The following is a 20931-nucleotide window of genomic DNA, read 5'->3' as shown; positions in this document are numbered from 1 at the left end:
CTGACTAATCGCACCCGCCCCCTTTGCAACCTCAGAAAAGCCCTTGCTGAGGAGGCACCCCCTTCTGCTCTACAGCATTTGCCACCCCATAATTAAACACTACTTCTGCACTTTGACACCTTCCAGCTCCACAGGGACATCCCTGCCTGGGGGTGGAGTGTGGTAAGTCAGTTCTAGTCCAGAACTTAGCAGAGCCCCTTCAAAGTGACCTTGTTCAACCCTAGTCCTCTCCCACGCAAGCAGAAGCCAAGGCCTGGAGAGGGCCAGGAATTTACCTGAGGTCAAACAGCCATCAAGGGTGGGCTCGCTGCAGCTGTGAAGTGTCTTCTCTCGGGGCTTGGGATATGGTGGATCTATTTGTGCCTCTGCCTCCCTGGGAGGGGCACAGAGGCTACTTTAAGGAGAGGAATGGGAGAGGAAAAGCCTAAAGGCCTGGGAGGCCCACCCACTATCTTCTGAAAGCCATTGAATGAACATTAGACCTCATAGAATAGGGTCAGGGAGTGCCCCAATCTGGCCAGACACCCTAAGACCCAGGTATATATACGTGGGTATATATACCTATATTATATATACCCCTGTAGTATACCTGGGATCTGTTTTGTAGCTGTGTTTCCTGGCTTCCTTCATGAGCACTGGTAACGTCTGGCCTCTCTGCGTGACAGGAGAACATGTGAACCCTTCAGAGCTGTGTGGGTTTGCTCCCTAGCTCCAAGAGAAGCAGGACCCACTGTCCCCTGGAATGTGTTCAGTGCCAGCCCTGCCCCTGGTCCCTGCATCCTTTTCACCACTTGACCAGGATCCATTTTCCTCACAGCCACCACAGACCCCCATGACAAACACACAGGAAGATCTATTTTGTGCCACCACTCCTGTCACCGCCTGCAGAGCCAGAGGAGAGGCAGCCAAATGCTGTGCTAATTATTCTAGCTTCCAGCAGGGTCTCAGAGGTCCCAGCCATGGTTAAGTCTTAACTTTCATGCTATGGTGCACCGGTATGCAATTTACTTCAAAGAGAGCGTCAATCCCCACCGCGGCGTGTATCAGAGGAGTGGCACATAAAAGTGGCCTGTGTGCTCCCCACCCTGGCTGCCTTCTCACTCTCCCTCCTCTCCCTCCCCAACTCTTCCTCCTTCCTTCCCTCCTTGTAAGTTTGAAAAAGCCAGCCCTGTGGTTGGTTACACATTTTACACGAGAAAACATTTACACACACGTCTGCTCCCAGCCTTATAAATCAAGGCTTGGCGATTCGGCAGCGGGAATGCCGGCAAGCTCAGTCTGGCCCCCAGAGCCTTTGCTACAGTGACAGCTACCAGTGCAGATCTTGACCAAAGGCAGCTGGGTGAATTCCAACCCACTTCTCAGACTTGGGAAGATGGGGCCTGACCAAAGCCTTACCTTTCCATAATGCCACCTCTCCAACTTTTTCAGTCATGCCAACACATGCCATCTACCCCTATCCCTCATAGGACCAGTGATGGAGTGTCTTTCCCTAGAGTCATGGGCAGCACTAGGGAAGGTCAGTACTGCTCTGTAGGCTGCCAAAGGACCATGGGTTATTTTTATCCCCCCAAAGCAAGATGTCCTCTTCCTGAATGGATCCCCCTGTGCGTGGGGTTATCTAAAGAAATGTTTCCAGTGACTACTTAACGCTGAAAGACATCTGCTATCTTTGCTGGCACCCATGGGACTGGTGGACCGAGAGGGCCTTGTGAATCCTGGCGTTGTCATTCCAGCCTGGGAAGGGAATGGAATGAGACAGAGGCACATCTGTCTCTGTCCTCTAGCCCTGGCTCCTAGCCCCTGCCTCCTCCCAACCACCTCTGCAGAGGCGGCTGTGCCAGGTCTAATGCTCTAATGTCATCTTCCTAGAGCCATTTGTGATTCCTTGATGCTGTAATTACCGCCGCTCCACTCCCCTCACAGCCACTGCCATTAGCTGGGCAGACCGCAGGCTGCCTTGGCAGCCTGGGGGGCCTCTGTGGGTTACTGGGGGTGGGCAGGACCCTCCTGGAAGGCTGAAAGCTGCCCAGAGGCCTGAACCGCTGACTGAACCAGCCAAATGCTGGTGATTAGTGGCTTTCCCCTGAGTGTAACCCCTGGCTGTCAGCCAGCTGTGGAAAATACCCTAGGGCTGATGGCAGGGTGACGTATAGCTTGGACTACACTACTGACACTTTGGTGACCCTGGACAAGTCACAGCCCCTCTGATCTTTGGTCCTCTCAGCTCTAAAAGGAACTCTAAAGAGAAGGAGGTAGGTAGAGTGCTAGGAAATGAATCCCCTAAGTGAGAAGTCCCTCTCCATTTCTCATTTGGAGAATTCTGACTTCCCTTCATCTTAGCACCCAGAAAGCTATGCAAAGCCTTGGTACTCTTTTTTTTTTTTTAAAAATCAGAAATTTAGGCAAGCTACTAAATTCATCTTGGGAACAGAGAGGAGCAGCAAACCAATGCCCCAGAACTCTCCCCTGCCAAGAATTGTGGTTATAATCTCAGAAACCCTTCTGTGGGCTAGTCTAACATCCCCTTCTAAGGACAGTCACCCAGAAAAGAGATGAAAGCTTCAGGTAGTCCAGGCAGCCAGCTTTTGAGGGTAGGAGAAGAAGGGCTATATAGACTCTCAGAAATGAGAGAGCCGAGTTAGACACCTGAAGAAGACAGGGCGGAGTTTTGTTCCCAGCCCTTCTTCCTCTCCTATTCTTGTTCCCATCCTTAGTGTGGCTTTGATGGCATTGTGATCAACAGAAAACTGTTGCCTCGGTGGTCAAGGCTTGCTGAAAGCAAGAGTGGATATTGTACCCAACAGCTCCAAGTGGCTTTAAAACACTGCCACAAGTTCCCACGACTCCCACCTTCCATCAGGAGCTGCTTCTGTGGACATCATCCCTTGAACCTGGGCGGGCTTGTAACTACTTCAGCCACAGTATATGTGCTCTGTGATTTTCAAGATTAGGTCACTGAGAGCCAGGTCACTTCTGACAACTTCACAGAAATACTTGCAGTTGAATGCCAAGCTACTGTGGAAGGTGTCCGACCCCAGGCTACCATGTTGTGAGGAAGCCCAGTTTATTCCAGTAGGTTACATGCAGGTGCATGTAACAGTTAACAGTTTAGGCTGAGGACAATCTCTGAGTCACTGTGCCCTATGCACCAGGCATGCGACTCAAAGAACTTCCAGATGGCCCTGGTGACCAGTTACCAGGCACCTCCCAGACACTGAGGAGCAGAGATAAACCTTCTGGGTAGATCTCTGTCTGAAATCCCTATCCACTGATTTGATGACGTAGTAAAATGCTTGTGGCTTATGCCACTAAGATTGGGGCGGTCTGTAAGCAGCCATAGATAACAGGAGTAGCCCCCTAGCCCAGGTCCTGGCTAGCATTTGGCCTAATGCATGGAGACATGGACACCTGTTTTCCATAAAAGAAGCAGGAAGTGTTGTAGAAAGCTAAGGATGGCAAAGGGCCAAAGGATCTGTGGTGTGGGCTACATATGGCTCCTTGGCTGCTGAAGTCGGCAGGCTCCAAGAGGGAGGTGGGACCCTGGGAAGGCCAGTTCTTCCTATCTCTGGTATTGGTCTCAGTGTCTGTGTGAGCTATGGGAACTGGAGGCTTTCTCAGCTCAGTTTCCTTGTGTTTTCTGGGAAGCCCGGAAGTCTTCCCTCTTTTCTTCCCTTCTAATCTGTTACTTGGGTCTGAGTGGTTTATGATGGAAGAGAAAGGAGAGGCAGGCACGTGCTCATGAGTAATGACACATCCTTTTGTGGCTTATCTGTCAAAAGGAGAGAGGACACATTCCCACCCAGACACCAAGAAGGTCATCTGGCAATGTGATCTATGAAGGCTTTGGCTGTATGGGTTGGGAGCACACGTGCCCTACCTGTGATCAGAGTCTATTTGCCATGTTGTTTGTGATTTCTATAATTTCTAAGCATGTTGGGTTGCTTTTCTCTCTTATTGACTGATTGATTGATTGTTATTTGTATATGTGTGTGTACACATACGTGGACTTGTGTGAACTAACACATGAGTTCCTTTTAGTACCCAGGTGTGTAGATCAGGGACAACCTTCGGTGTCATTCCTCAGTCATCTTCTACCTTGTCTTTTAAGACCGGCGTTCTCACCAGTCTGTCATTGACTGTGTAGGCTAGGATGGCTGGCTGCTCAGCTCTAGGGATCTCTCTGTGTCCACAGTCCCCCAACCACAGACTGGGATTACAAGCATATGTCACCTTTCTCACCTTTAAAAGATACGGATTCTGAGGATCAAACCCAGGTCCTCATGCTCACAAAGCAAGCACTTTACTTACCAGTGTCTTTTCAGCTTCAGTCCAACCCCCTCCTTTCTGAACTATCAAAAGATAGAACCACGCATTCAATTGCGGGCTATCCCACAATGCTCTTAAACATTTGCTGGCATTTATGCTCCTGGCTCAATTTTACACAGAAGTCCAATCAATGGCAAACTCTAGTTTGCTATCTAGAGTTTGACAAATTGATGCTAGACTACTTGGGTTTGATGAAAAAGAAGAAGAAGGAGGAGGAGGAGGAGGAGAAGGAGGAGGAGGAGGAGGAGAAGAAAAAGAAAAAGAAGAAGAAGAAAAGGAAAGGAAAGGAAAGGAAAGGAAAGGAAAGGAAAGGAAAGGAAAGGAAAGGAAAGGAAAGGAAAGGAAAGGAAAGGAAAGGAAAAAAGGCACTCAGAAGCCTTGACTCAGAAATTGTTAGCCACAAGTGTGAAAAGAGGGAACCCTGGGGGAAAGTTGCATATTTGTTCTTAAACCTGCTTAGATCACAAGTCAGGGTAAGTCTTTCTTTTTAAGGGGATACGTTTTGCTTAAGTGGCAAACACAACCACGAATAAGATTTAATAAGCCCCTGATATCTGACATTTAGCTGTGAGACTACAGGGAAGAGACACTTCAGTATATGGCTATGCTACAGGCCAACCTGGGTATACCATGTGGAGTGTAGGGTGGAGTCTGAGGTCACAAATTTGATCTTGGTGGTCCTCCCGGAGCAGCCTGAGGGTACAGGGTTTAAGCCAGCAGTTTCCTGGCATCCTTTGTTATCTCTCTTCCCCACCCTAGGAAACAGTCACCTGTCTCCTAGTTGGCTAGGATCATCTACTAGAGCGAGTGACATCACAGTGACCAGAAACCACCTCCTTTTGTCTGGAGGAGTTATGATGTCATTCCCTCTGGCAGCGATGCAGGATGTTGGCAGCTGGGATTCCTCAGGGCCCTCCTGAAGTGATAATTGCCTTAGATTTTGTTATAATTATCTTGTTAAATCGCAGCCATATACTTTTTTTTTCTTTTGGATTTTTTCCCTTTGCAATCCATTTAAACAGTCTGGAAGATTAAATAAAACCACATACCCTAAACAAAAACAAGATTGCTACACACACACACACACACACACACACACACACACACTTGCACACATACACCGTTGCTTCTTTAAAATACTGTAAGACTAATTCTTTTTAATGAAAAGGGCGCAGATACGGCGTAATTAGATTGCTTCCATTAAAAAGCCATCATTTCAATATCCTCATATAAATATCTGCATCCCGTTGCATATTTTAAGCAATTGCATAATAAGCCCCCAAGTGAAAAACAGAGCAAAACTCATTTCCTGACCACAAAAGGAGAAAGGAGTCACTGTGTGCTCTGAGTTCCAAGGAGAACAGGATTGGATTCCTCCCACACAGCCTGGAGGGAGATGGAGTTCATTGCTACAGGGGAGAGAATTATAACAACACTTAACCGCTGTGACCCATGCAGCTCTGTGCCTCTCCGTGCCATTGGCCATCAGAAGTGCAGCTCCCACTGTGGGCAGAGAGGAAGGAGAGAGGTCCTGAATCCCTTTGTTTGGCCTTAGGGGACTCCTGGAGTGTGGGAAAGGCTGTCCCAGACTTCAGTATCAACAGGTGAATGAATACCAGACAGTGCAGGTATCCTGGCCACAGACCCATGATATGTCATTTCAGGCTTCCGAGGTTTTTAGTCCAACTGGAAGTTGGCCAGGCTGGGGAAGAAGAGGGAGCTGGTGTGGGCATGGCCTGGGAGCCCTATACTATAGACCTGCGTCAGAGTTGCTGGCCAGTTGCTTAGACTCTTACTTGCTGTCCCTTTCTTTTGGTCTCAGAGGGTGCCTGAAGGGGTTAAATGCAAGCATGTTTGAGGAGCATGGCATGTGACCAGCGCTGGAGCCACAGCACTGTGTGAGAGGACCCCCTAGATTGTAAAGACCACCCTTCCCTTGTTCCTTTTGTGTGCCATCTCTCTTCCCCTGAATTATTTAGTATTATGCCTGGCTACTAGGGATCCATTTGGTTACAAAGAGACAAGCAAAGGACTGGTACAGATTGGCACTTGTAAGAAAAACATGATACAAATTTGAGCTGAATATACTGACGCACAGCTGAACTCCCAGTACTTGGAAGGCTGAGAGGCAAGTAGATTGAGAGTTGGAACCTAGTCTGGGCTACAGAGTGAGCTCAAGGTCAGCCATATCAAGTACATAGCAAGACCAGTCTTAATTTCCTTTCTATTGCTGTGATAAACACCAACCAAAAGCAACTTGGGACAGAAAAGGTTTATTTCAGCTAACATCTCTCAGGTCACACTCCATCATTAAGGGACGTCAGGGCAGGAACTCAGGGACAAGACAGGAACTGAAGCAGAGGTCATGGAGGCAAGTTGCTTACTGGCTTGCTCCCCATGGCTTGCTCAGTTTGTTTCTTTATACAACCTAGAAGTATCTGCCCATGGTGGAAGGCACTAGCCACAGAGAACTGGGCCCTCTCATCAATCATTAGTCAAGAAAATTCCCCATGACTTATCTATAATCCAATCTTTTGGAGGCAATGCCTCAAATAAGAGTCTTTATTCTCAAATGAGCCTATCTTGTGTCAAGTTGACAAAAATCTAGCCAGCACAAGACCCTTTCTCAGCAATCCAAAAAGAAAAAGAAAGAGAGAAAATAATTCAGTAATACTGGTTAGGTTACTTCTGACAAAGTAATTGGCTGGGTGGCTGGGATAAGGCTGGGAAGGAAACGCTTCCCTGCTCATGCTTTTGAATCTGATGTTGCATGGATATCAAGATGTAAATATATAAGCTAAGTAAAAATTGCCAAATAATCACAAAGTCATACATATACACGTTTGTACATAAATATAATAGTGAATATCTATTATTTCTGCTTACATAGCAACTTGACTTTCCTTTTTAAAGAAAAATATTTATTTTATGTGTATGTTTGTGTGCATGGATGTGTATGCACCATGTGGATTTATGGTACCCACAACGGTTAGAAGAGAGTGTCAAATCCCTTCGAACTAGATTTACTAATGTTTGTGAACCACTTTGTGGGTACTAGGAACCAAACCCAGGTCTTCTGCAGGAGCAGCAAGTGCTCCTAACTGCTGACCTTGATTTTCTTTTGGGGTAAAAGTTACTACTCTCATTTGGTATTAGCCTTAAGACCCTCCAAGACCCAAACACACACACATTGAAGGTAGGCATAGGCCTTGAATCAACAAGCACATGACTAATGTGCTGTAATAGCAGAAACACAGACTAATGTGAGCTTTTTCTGCAACTGTTTTGTTCTAGCTATAGAAAAAGAATGCCTTGTTGGTATTTGTTGTTACTGAAGGGGCCATAGCCTAGACAGGCCAGCGACGTCTTTGCTGGGAGGGAAGGGAAATCCTGTCTTGAAATAAAGCTAATTAATACTGAGGAAAACAGAGACAGGAGAAGGAACAGGAAGAGGAAGGGGAGGAGGAGGAGGAGGAGGAGGAGGAAGACACCACCAGAGACAGAAAGAAGCAAGAGGGAGGGAGGGTGAGGTTTTAGTCTTTGAGTTTGAGCTTTGCATCCTGTGATATCTGAAGTGGACTCTCTATTTTGTGGATTGGTTAAGTTACAAGCATCCTTGCCATGTTTTGTATGCTACTGTCCATCTTGGCTGGGTTTCTTTCCTTTACAGCTAAGGGAGTCCTGGCTGCATGCATATTTGTACAAACCTGAGTTGAGATGAAAGGAAATCTGCAGAGGTCAGGGACAGTGAGAATGGCAGAAAGACTCCGTAGGAGCATCTCTGAAAGTCTCACTTGGTCCTTGAGGCTGTGGGAATAGAGTGCATTGAAGTCTCACACCTCCTCTGACTTGGTTCCCTTTTCTTCTGAGCTGTTTACCACTGAGCAGTCTGAGCAGAGGCATCACTGACCACACCCATTATGTGGCCCTTCTTCTTTTATCCTTTGGCTGCCATTTTTTGTTATCTGGCACAATACTTGACTTTAGACTATTGAGCATACGCTGTTTTCAAAAAGACCTTAGGTCAGAAGCATGTAGATGTGAGCCCAAGCCTCCCTTGGCCATGTGACCTTGGGCAAGTCTTTTAGACTGCCTTCATTTTGAACGTAGTTTTCCTCACCTTAAAAAAAAAGATGTTATGTCTGCCCTAGACAATGTAAACATGGACAATATTTAACTTCTTTTCTTGTTTCGACCTTCCATCTCTTCCCATCTCTCCTTTGGTATTTCTGGCTTCTGGATTTCAAAACTAGAGAATGGAGCTAATCATGTACCTCAGATATGTCTTATCACCATGTCCAACAATCCAGGCTTAGATGGACTTTTCTGATGTGGTTTTTTCCTTCTACATCTCCCATCTCCCACTCCATCCCACTCTCTCCACCCTACCTTCAGGTCCAACATCCAGTCTAATATGCATCCTTTAGAAGATATATGGTGGTTTTGTGGTATACATATGCTTTTCATTTATAAGAATGGTAATTTAATATAAAGCTATAAATCTTCTTCCTCTTTCACTCATCATGCTGTCTTCAAGATCTGTCATGTGCTGTATGTAAATCTCCTCTATTGCTTTTGACGGCTACACGGAATTCCATCGTATGAATGGCTGAGGTAAAGACTCGGGGCTTTCTGGGTCATAGGATTTGCACAGACTACATTCCTAAACACCAGCAGACAATCCTGCAGGGTGAAACTGTAGTGTTGAGGTCCCACCAGCAGTACACAGAGTTTCTGGGTCCACTATCTATAGCACTTTATCCATCTTTGATGATGTTGCTAATGTCTGTGTTTGAAGAGATGTTGTTTCTATGTGTGTTTTTCTGGTAATTTGTTGGCTCTGATAGCCTCTTTATCTTCTTGCTTATCATTAAAGAGTTTCTACCTAGGAGTTGCTTGTATGAAAGATTGGACCTCTTTTGTTCCCACTGTTTCTCCTTGTGGGTATAAAACCCTCTGAGTTCTGTGCCCATTTTGACAACATTGAACACATGAACATGGACAGTAGTTAATGAAGACAACACATGACAGTGATTTATGACAATATATAATGTCGCTCTTTGTTTATTTTCTCATAGTCTGTTTCCTTTCTTACGTTTTTAAAATATAAAAACATTAAGCAGTATTACAAGTGAGTCCCCCTCGCAAAAATATACTTTGGTTTCTTCCGTTGTCTAGTTTGTTTTTGTTTTTGTTTTCAGAGATGTGGAGAGGAAAAATAAAGAATGAAACATGAAAGATGGAGAGATTGAAAGAAGGGGAAGAAAAACAACCATAAAGCATATCAGATGGAGGCCAGCAGGATAGCTCAGTGGATAAAGGTACTCACTGCCAAATATGATGATTTGGATTCAGTTCCCAAGACGCAAATGCTAGAAGGAGAGAGCTGGCTTCTGCATATTATCCTGTGACCACCACACATGTCCCGTCCCCCCACCCAACTAAATAAATAAAATATAATACAAATTTTAAGGGGCTGAAGAGAGAGAGAGAGAATGAGAGAGAGAGAGAGCACTCAACAGTTGAGTGTCCACTGTTTTTGCAGAGGATTCGAGTTTGGTTTCCAGCACCCATATTGTGGTGGTGGCTCACAAGCAGCTGGAACTTCAACTCCAGAAGATCTGGTGCCTCTGGCCACCAAGGGTACCTGTATTCACATGTATGTACCCACATGCAGATGGAGAATTGGATAATAAAGATGAATCTTTAAAGCAATTTACAAAGAGTATAAAAAGGCAAGGTGATGATTATCATAGAGAAACAGAAACAGAACAAGAGAATGAAGTGGAAGAAGAAGAGGAGGAGGAAGGAGCAGATGAAATATAGATGGCTTCAACTTCCTTGTGCCTTGGACTTAAGATTTTTCTCTTTTAAAGTGAGACAGGGATGTGACTGAAGCTGGACCATTTTCCCCACTTTGAATGTTCAATGTGGGTCTCCTCCAAGACTAGTGGTATACAGTTTGGTCTTCTCTGGTGATGCTGGATATCATTGGCAGTAGCCATAGCAACCAGCCAACCCCACAGTCACAGGGCCTGTAGGGATAGACTGGGATGTTCTCCAGGATGGACACCTTTCCCACTTAGGAAACTTGCAATGCATGTCGGATTTGTCAGGATGTAACTCTGTAGAGGTCCCAAACCACACAGCTGAGACAAAACAACCCGAAGGGGTCTTGACCCAATTCTGAACTCCTGGACCTCGAAATGATACTATCATCTTGTCGGGCTTCTGTGCCTTGTGGGTTTTATCCAATGTCCTCTGGATTGACAGCAGGTGAGTTGCCTACTTCTAGCTCATGAGGTGGTGGGGGCTGAACTTTGTATTTGTAGTCACATAACCTTTCAGGGTGCCTTGACTCCACTCTTCTTGCTCTTTCTGCTTCTTCCTCCTGAGAATCCCTCTCAGCATGAGGGCGACTCCCCAGTAGTGGGAAGGAACACTGTGAGCTGCCTAGCTTAGCAGCACTCCTCTCTCTGGGGCTTATACTCCGAATGCTTTGTGGATGAAGGTGGGGATCTGCAGGACCATCTCAGTATATAAGGAAGTAATGGGATTCTATCAACTACATCTCTTCCTTCTCAGGGAGATTTCTCCCAAAAAGGCTGGTAGGAGGCTAGTAGGGTCACTCGTTCTTGGTTAAGGAACAAAGACAAGAGTTGTCTCCTGAAACTCAGTCTGTGCCCTGCTGATGGGAGACAAAATCTGTAGTCTGGGTGTAATGAGTGTGTTTCAAACCCCACAAATGATCCAGGCAGAGGTGAGCATAGTTCACTGTGAGGAAGGGGGGGTGTCAATCCATATTCCAACAAAGTGTTAGTTTTTAGTTGAGTCATGGCAACGAGAGGTGGATACTTGGACAGGTTTTCAGAGTCAGGAGGCAGCAAGAGGCATGTGAGTCTGCACTTGGTAGACATGGCAACATTTTTTTTTCTTTTGACTTAAAACCATACTAGGCTCTACTTTCCTGTTGCATGTAAGAATGTTTTATAGATGAACACTTTTCTCCTTTTGCTTCCTGAACATTGGCTTCTTTCCCCCAGTAGAGCTCCAAGGATACCTATATTATTAGTCCGTTTCTTGTCACTATAACATAATACCCAAGGCTGAAAAACTATGTAAGATTTACTTAGATCATAATTTTGGATGCTGAAGGTCTGAGATTACCATCTTATCTGTTCAGTTCCTAGTAAGAACCTTATAGGAGTTGGAGTATGTCATGGTGGGAGTGCTTCTGGGGTGGAAAGATAATATGGCAAGACAAAGTTTGGGGAAGAGACCACATGGTGAGATCAGAATCAAGAGGAATAATCATGCTCAGTGTTTTAAAAAAATATTTTCAGATAAAAATATGTTATTTCATTTTGTGTGTATGCGTGTTTTTCCTGTATATGTGTACCACTTGCATGCCTGGTGCCCGTTGAGGTGAGGAGAAGGCATCTTATTCCCTGGAACTTCAGAGAGTTGTAAATCACTCCCATGTGGATGCTGGGAACTCTTTTTTTCCTTTTTCTTCTTTCCTTTCTCTCTCTCTCTCTCTCTCTCTCTCTCTCTCTCTCTCTCTCTCTCTCTCTCTCTCTCTCTCTCTCTCTTTCTTTCCATTTTTCCTAGACAGAGTTTCTCTGAGTAACCTTGGCTATCCTGCAACTCACTCTGTAGGCCTTGAACTCAAGAAATCTGTCAGCCTCGGCCTCCTGAGTGCTGGGATTAAAGGCATGTGCCACCACCGCCCAACTGGATGCTGGGAACTCTCTTAACTGCTGAGCCATTTCTCCAGCTGCCAACCAACCCTTCACTTTTTTTTTTTTTAAGACAACCAACCATCTATCCTGGGAACTAAATGGGGCCCACCAAGGCTGTGTAAACCTTTTGTAGAAGCAGTGCCTCCAGTGGCCTACTTGTCCATCTTCCACTGACTTTGTCCCTGAAAGGTTCTGCTACCTTCTACCACTGTCACCAAGTGGACCAAGCTTCCAGCACACAGTCCTTGTGGGACAAACCACAACCAAACCATACTACCTGACAGCCTCAGGGATAGGTTTTGTGTCTTGATAGGGCCTGGGGGAAGGGTCCTGTCAGGCTAGGGAGTTGAGGGGATCTAGAGGGAGTGTCTCCTCTGTGTGTACTTCAGTTGGCAGGTGCTCATGCGGCCTTGCTCTGGTCTCAGAGCTACCACACAGGCACCCACATCATTTCAGATGTTCTTTCAGCCCCCTAAGACCTGTCATCTAGAAGTGAATACCTCCACTTCAGATGGTCACAATAGAAGACAAGCTGGATACTACAGTGTAAGTTTCAGACTTCTCTAGAAGAAAACAGAGAGCGGTGTGCAGATGAGGAAGCCTGCCTGCAGAAGCTCTGCGGCTGGGGCTTGCTCAGAAAGGGAAGGTAAGACAGGAAGCAAAGGGAAGCAAGGAGACAGGAAGAGTCATGGTGAAGAGGAACCCGATAAGCTTTCAGAGTATGTCCTGACGACTATGTCACTTGGGGTGTGTGTGTGTATGTGTGTGTCAGATAGTGACAATCAAGAGTCTTGGGCCTAAACCTACTTTGATGGATGGTTTGCAAATGTGACTTTGTTCTATACCCCAAGCCATGTTGCAAAGTTATTTTGTGGGACCTTAGATTATGAGGGGGTGTCTAAACTGGGGTGCCACTTGCAGAGTTGCAGAGGAGCTGCCTAGCAAGGACATGTACTAGCTCTATAAGGAAAAAAGTCCAAAAGTCACACACACACACACACAGAGAGAGAGAGAGAGAGAGAGAGAGAGAGAGAGAGAGAGAGAGAGAGAGAGAGAGCTTGGATGCCAACACATACACAGCTTACATGCTTAACACACACACACACACACACACACACACACACACACACACACACCCTATATGCCAGCATACACACACAGCTTACATGCCAGTACAAAACAGGACTAGACTCTTTCCCTTCCCCTTCAATCCAGATGGGCTTGAGACTGGCTTCTACAGGATATGACAGAAATGAGGTTGTGTGGCTTTTGAGAGCTGACCTATTAGATGTAGGAGCTTGAATGTCCCTCTTTATGGGACTCCTGACATCCGTGCTGTGAAGAGTCCAATATAGGCAAGCAGAAGATGAAAGACTCTGTGGAAGAGAACCCTAGCATCCCAAACACAAGACATTCCCCAAATTCCAGATATGTGAACAAGGCCTTTTGGGGGGAGACCTGTCATGTGACCTGAGGTTAAGGCTGGAGGCCAAAGTCTGATGTAGGCAGAGCCATGCTCTGCAATGAGGGCTTGCCGTTTGAAGCTAGATGTCACAGCAGCACCTCCTTGAACCTTGGCTAACATCTATTTCTCTCCCTCCCAATCATACATGATTTCTTTTGGAGGACTGTCCCTCCTCCATTTGAATAGTTCTTTTTGCTAGGCATGGTGGCACATGTCTTTAATCCTAGCACTCAGGAGTCAGAGGCCAGCCTGGGCTTGGTAGTGAGTTCCAGAATAGACAGGGCTATGTAGAGAGACCCTGTTTCAAAAAAAGAGTTAAAAGACTTAAATTACATTTGATGTGTGCACGAGTGTGTGTGTGTGTGTGTGTGTGTGTGTGTGTGTGTGTGTGTGTGTGTGTGTATGCACGTATGCATGCACATAAACCTGTGGTCAGAGGACAACTCACAGAGTAGCTTCTCTCCTATCATGAGAGTCCTGGGTCCTGGAGATTGGACTCAGGTCATCAGGCTTGGCAGCTGGCCCTTTCATCTACTAAGCCATCTTAGCAAACCTTTTAAAGTATTTTTATCAACACATACCAATTCTGTATCATAATAGACTTAATTGTGACATTCATGCATGAATATACTGTGATTGTACCTTCTATTCCTTGTTCTTGTCCCCTCCCACTGATTCTCTCCTTCTCCCCAGTGAGTCATTTCTCTGTCCCCTCCTCTTCTTCCTCTTGTGTGCTGGTGAGTTTCCTTACCTAAGGTGTCCTGTTGGAGTGGACAGCCACTGTGATGCCACACGACTCTCCTTCTAGCCAGTCTCCAAGGATGTTCCCTTCCCCCAACTGGGTGACAAGGACTAATTCAGGGCTGCCCAGTGCTCAACATCCAGAGTCATCTGCAAATGCTGTGAATCTCTGACTTGTGGTAAACGCTATGATATCGTCAGGTTCATAAGTCTATGCAGGAGACTATCAGGACAGAAAGATGGAACAATAGCCACTCAACCCTGACAATGGCTTTGGAGCCTTTAGAGGCAGGAAAACTGCAAGTCAAGGATATTTGATCTACGTGGCTGTCTCTCACCTGATAAATATGGTAGCCACACCCTGGTTCCTGGAGCTGTTCTTGGTGTGTGCATAAGCATCTGTTTACACCTCTCTTCTTCCCTCTATCCCTCTCTCTTTCTGTCTCCCTCCTTCCTTTCTTCCATCCTTTTATGTTCCTTCCCCCCCCCATATGTGACACCAAGCTAGCTTTCATATTTACTTCCAATTCTTGCTCCCCTCTAGAGATCATAGTATTGTAGAATTAAGCCAGTCAGAGGTTATGGGCCCCTCCTAACATAGCACCAAGCCGATTTCCAGGTGCTAATTCATTCTGCTGTTTGGCTGTAAGACTTGCTTTGACCAATAGGAAATCAGCAGACCCAAGGCTTTATGGGAGCTGGAGAGATAGCTCAGTGGTCAAGTGCACTAGCTGATCTTCTAGAGGGCCCTGGTTCAATTCTTAGCACCCACATGGCAGTTCACAAGTGTATGTAACTCTAGTTGCAGGAGATCTGATGCCTTTTTGACCTCCATGGGCATCAGGCATTCACATATGTACATGTGGGCAAAACATACATACACATAAAATAAGTAAATCTTAGAAAAACTAAATAAATATGCTTGTCCAGTTTGCAGTGGCCTCTAGCTTGCCTGATGGGAGACTAGAACACAAGGGTGGCCAGTTGCTCATCCAGAAAGAAACAGGAACATGAATCAACCCTGAAATTGACCTGCAACCAGAGCCAGGCTCAGCTGGAGAAAAAGAAATGCCAGTTACTGAGAGCTATGGAGACTCGGGACGTGTTTGTTACATGTCCACATGGGTAGAAACCTGACTGATGCAAGGGGATCCAACAGCAGTTCCCAGATTCCTTGTCTGTACTTTTCAGGCCTCTATCTCCCTGTGACCCTTAGTTGCTTCTTTTCTAGCCTAAATTCCTATGTCCATGAGAAAAATGCCAAGTATCAGCTACTCCAGACATTTGATATCAAACATAAAACTTGGTGATATGTCCCTAATTCTTGGGCAAATTTACTTGACCCTTCTTGTGTGAGTTTTCTTATTCATAAACAAACTAGCTTTAATTCACAGGATGGTAGCAATAGTTATAATTGTAATAAGAACAATAGCAGTATATATTACTATTATTCTTGTGTTACAGTATATATTATGTATATCTTACAATGTACTGAGTACTTCACACATATGAACTCCATTAGTTCTGGGAGATACCCTATGAAGTAGATATCCTTTAAAGTTTTATTAGTTATTTTTATTTTATGTGTAGGAATGTTTGCACATGTGTGCAGTGCCTGTGGAGATCAGAAGAGGACGTTGGGTCTCCTGGGCCTGGAGTTATGGGTCTTTGTGAGGCACCATGTTGGTGCTGGGAACCAAACTCCTGCCCCCTCCAAGTGCAGCCAATGCTCTTAACTGCTGAGCTGTCTCTCCAGATCCTGAAGTAGATAGATAATGATTAATGTCATGCAATTCTAGGAACCAGACGTACAGAGAGGGTGAAGAAGTTAACCCAAGCCCTACAGAGGTGAATGGCAGACTTGAGACATGGACGTGGGCCATGAAGCAGTTTCTGAGCCTGTTTCCATATCCCTTTTGTAAAAGTACCTCACCTCACAGTAATAGATTTATCAGAAACAAGATGTGCATGCTGGTCACCAAAGGCTATTTTCAAATATCCCAATGTAATATCACAAAGGTTTAATCAAGTCATATCTGCGTGATGAAAAACATGGGTTTGAAAAATAGCGCCTGTGATGTATCCGGCTGTCGTAATGATGGAGCTGAAGCTCACGCACAGCCGATCTGATTGTCTCGAGAAATCATCACTCATTAAGGCATTGGGAGAAAAATGAATCGACCCCAGAGGCCACATGGAGAGGCAGCTCCTGGACGAGCTGCTGGAGGACAGAACAGGCAGCTGGGGAAGCCAAAGAGAATTATATTTAACATGAAACACAAACACCGTCTAAACGGCGGATGGCGCAGGAAAATAAAAATTTGATCATTGTCTGGTGACTCAGAAATCCAGTGGCCTTAGAAGCCATATCCATGCACTTTTAACTGCACGGCACTGCAGATGATGAAAGGGAGATCTTCATTAAAGAAAGCTGAGCCTGGTGAACTGGTAGTGACCGTGTCTAGCTGAGATTGGGCAGGGACCAGGGGGTGCTAATCTTGTATAGGCAGTTGTCAAAGCGAAGATGGCTGTAGGGCAAGCTCTGGGCACCCCAGAGCCCAGCCTCGAACAGCTAACAAGTTGCTGGGTTGGGGCATGGCTGTAGCCCATCTAAGTCACAAATCACAACTGTACCTAGCCGTCTCGGGAGAAATCCTCTGTTTTCCAGCAGTAGACTCTTGATGTGGGCATCAGGCAGGAAGCAGGTGCAGCCTTTCTCCTTTGAATAAATGCAGGAAATGCTCTGGTAAACAGAAGCCAGACGCTGCCCAAGGTCACCCAGTCACAGCATGAGCTGGTAAATGGGGTGTTCGGTCCTTGGCCCACATTTCCAGGGGTGGTAGGTCCCAATGTTGAGCCATGCCTAGAGAAACACCTTTTAAAAGCGCAGGCTGTGTTCCAGGCTGTTGGTTGCCACCTTTGGGCTGCTACTTTGTCTTTGTCGGTGTTTTACAAAAGCCTGCTCTCCAGAGAGCTGCCTTCCATGCAGGTTATAAACAGCTCATGCCTCACTGTGTGATCCAGGCCCGGCCAGGAAAATCTGGCCGCCACGTCCTCTCCACCCACCCACCGAGAGGCACTTTCCAGACCTCTCCCACCGAAGCAGAGACATAGAGAGTACAAGCCGAGTACTTCAGTTGTCAGTGGGCAAATGTGAATGGAGATGCACAGTGAATTGGTTTCCATCATGCATGCTATCAGGGTCATATCTCACCTTAGATACAGCAGCAGCATTTTTTTTTTTGCCCCTCCCTGGCTCTGCAGTTTTCCATCCAGCATCAGAGTCACCTTGCTTGCTTGCTTGCTTGCTTGTTTGGTTTTGGATTGCCCTCAGGCTATGGAGCCACCTTAGCCTACTCCTGTAAGCACAGGTCATCTTCTGGTGTCCACCACTCATCTTCCTCCAGCCCTGAGGCCAACTATCCAGTGACAACTGGCTATTTTGAAAGAAGCCTGCTTGCTTGCTATGAACACATCTTTCTGAGCTTGCCAAAATGTTTGCTTTGAGGGCCTGCTATTCGATGTCACTCTTCACACTTTTCATCTTCCATGTCTGGCTTCTCCAGCTCTGTTTCTACTAAGGATCCTGTCTAAAAACCTCACTGCCCGGGGCTCTGATGACAGATCACTGGCCTTTGTGGCTGCGAAGATTCCCTATCCAGGTGGCAGAATCCAAGGCAATAAGAAGAGGAAAGCACAGTGTGTGTGTGTGTGTGTGTGTGTGTGTGTGTATGTGTGTGTGTGTGTGAACACATGTGAAGGCCGAAATCATCTATATACGTCAGCAGGTATCTTCCTCACTTGTTCCCCACTTTGTCGTTCTGTTAGTTTATTTATTGATGTATTATTTATTTTTTCCATGTGGACATGCAGGCCACAGCTAGCACATAGAAGCTTGCTCTCATTTCCACAGTGAGTGCCGAGCTGCCTTGCTGGCCCTGTCATTGTCCTTTTGTGAGTCAGCTTCTCTCAGGAGATCTAGACTTTGATGAGTGGCTAGACCAGCTGGCCCGGAAGCCCCAGGGCCCCTCCTGCCTCCACCTCCCCAGCAATGAAATCACAAGTGCCACCCCAGCTGGCTTAAGGATGGCCGGGGATCCACCCAGGGCCTCTGCATGCTTTGCAAGTATTCCACCGGGTGAGCCACACCCCCAGAGTTTCATGTGGTTATTTTAAGCTCTATTTCTTTTATCCTTAGGTAGCTTCCATTTTTGTGCATGTTCCATAGTGAAGACAGTAGGCGTGACTAGTTATTATATATGCATATAAGCATGTATTATATACATAATAATATATGTGTTATAAACGTACATAACGGAACACAACTGTGGTGTCATTGCTAATAAATTTATGTTAATAGGGAAGTGGAGTAAAAATGTTAGGACAGGGCTGGGTAAAGTACTTGCCTAGCATGCACCAGGGACAGGAGTCCCATTCCTAGGACCCCCCCATAAAGATGGGACATAAGAGGTGGCCAAATCTGGTGGTCCGAGCTAAGCATATGCTTAGTGGAGCTGGAGCCCCTCCCATGTTTCCATATTCCAGTCCTAGAGTGTGTTGAGGGTTGTAATTAGGTCACCCCCAAGGTCTTTTCCATTCAAAACAAGCCCTACCTCGCTAGCTTTCCTGCTAGCTTTATCTTTCTGCCCCTTCATCATTTCGGTTGCTGTTCTTTGGCTCGTGTCCAAGTTCCACAGGCCTGGCATTAATTGTAAGGCCCAATATTCCTATAATTGCAGGGTAAGTATTTTTGTGCCGAACACAAGCCTGACCTCCTTTGTTATTTAGTTTGAGCTGGATTCTCCGTGGACAGGGGGAGAGGCATGAAATGAGTAAATATTTAATTCAGGCGAAGCGTGCGGCTTCCAAACGTTTTCCCATTTGCTCGGCGTCGGCCCGCATGCTCCAGCTGCTTCTGTGGGGCTTTGAGTTGCGCCCTGTGATGAAGGGCTGGCCTGCACCCCCCCCCAGGAACTCCAAGCTCCTCTCAGCAAATGCCTCGAAAAGGGGGTTCAGAGCGTTTGGACCAATGGGAGCCCAGGAAATGAGTGCACGGCAAATTGAAACCAGTGAACAGAAGTAAGTAAGTGAGTCTGCATTTGCAGGTTCGCGTCATAGCTGCAGTAGCCACGCAGCCATTGGCAGCTCCCGAACATGCCACTTGTCTTCTTCGATGCAGCTGCTGTTGCTGAAGATCTGTGGCCAGAAGGCTCCCCGCCCCCAACCCTCTTCCTAGAGACTGAGGGCAGGCGGTAGATAGAGGCTCAGCAAGTAGTTGAAACTAGTCTGATCCTGAAGGCAGGAGCCAGGTAAGGAAAATCATAGGGCGTCACAGGTGAGAGAAGGCCACAAAGATAGTAGGGCAATCATTGGGTGTTTAGGTAGGCCTCCTTCCCCTGACCCCATCTGCTATACCACAAGTGATCATTATCATCTGGACCTGCTCAGTTAGAGGCTTTGTAGCGACCCCGTGTTCTTGGTGACCAACGGTTTCAGTCTAGGAGTTAGCTGGCTGAGACTCCCATGCATTCCAGCATTGTGGGACAGAGTAGCTGTTTTCTGAAGCCATCTGGCTCACCTGGCTTTTGGTTGAACTGTGCCCGCACCACTATAAAAATATAAGTTAATGAGATTGAGGAATAGCATATAATCAAAGGTATGAATACTGTCGCAATTTAAAACCTGCATTAAAATTCCATTCCGCAGTGAGGTCCTAGGTGTCAGAGAACTTGTTTTCAAATGCATTTTGTTACTTGCTAGTTAGTAGAGGAAACTCTAAAATACTATTAAATGACAGCAGTGATGTTGCAGGTATTCGATCAGTTTCAATACAGAAAACAAATTAAGGACTTTAGATGAGATCTTTGTTCAATAGGATCATCTCCAAGAAGAAAAATGTCCATATTTGCTGCAGGATTATATGTCCACAGATTCTGAGAAATTAATATTTACATACTTAAGTCTACCTACCTACCTACCTATGCATGTATCCATCCATCAATCCATGTAACATGGGCCAGGCACTATGGACAGTTTGCACAGAGGTGGTGTGCAAAACTATAAGATAGAAGTCAAATCTCATGGACGACTTTAAATTAAAAGTTCCTTCAATGCAAATCCAAGCCAACTATCATTGCACATGAGAATTACATCCTTAAACCTAACACAGTGCTGAGAACCCCAGTGGATGTGAGAAGACCTTTCTAGACAAGGACAGCCACCTATGGTCTCTGATTTTATCCTCTGTGCTTCTGTCTTTGGCCTTGAAATATTTTTGTGCTTTTTTTCTTCCCATGATGATACCTAGACCCCATGGACCACCCCCCCCCACCCCAGACTTCTTTCTCTCCATCCTTTTGTGGGAACAGAGCTTTCTGTGGGAAAGTGGGCAGGCCATCTAAAAAGCTAATGACAAAAGGAAATCCTAGAATGTGAACATTTTAAAGAGCATTTGAAAGAGTACATAGGGAGTGAGAATCTGTGAGACAAGTGCATGGATGTATTTATCTAATGGCTCACCACTCCAGGTGCTGTCCAAATGGCCTGTCTGCCTTCTGTCCCTTCTTGTCCTTGTCATGCTGCTTAGTTAGCTATGGCCAGGTCAAATACAGCTAGAAAAATCTCAGATGCACAGTCATAATCAATTACTTCTCT

This window comes from Mus musculus, chromosome X (genome assembly GCF_000001635.26).
Source record: "Mus musculus strain C57BL/6J chromosome X, GRCm38.p6 C57BL/6J".
NCBI lineage: Eukaryota > Metazoa > Chordata > Mammalia > Rodentia > Muridae > Mus > Mus musculus.
This window is presented reverse-complemented; position numbering follows the sequence as displayed.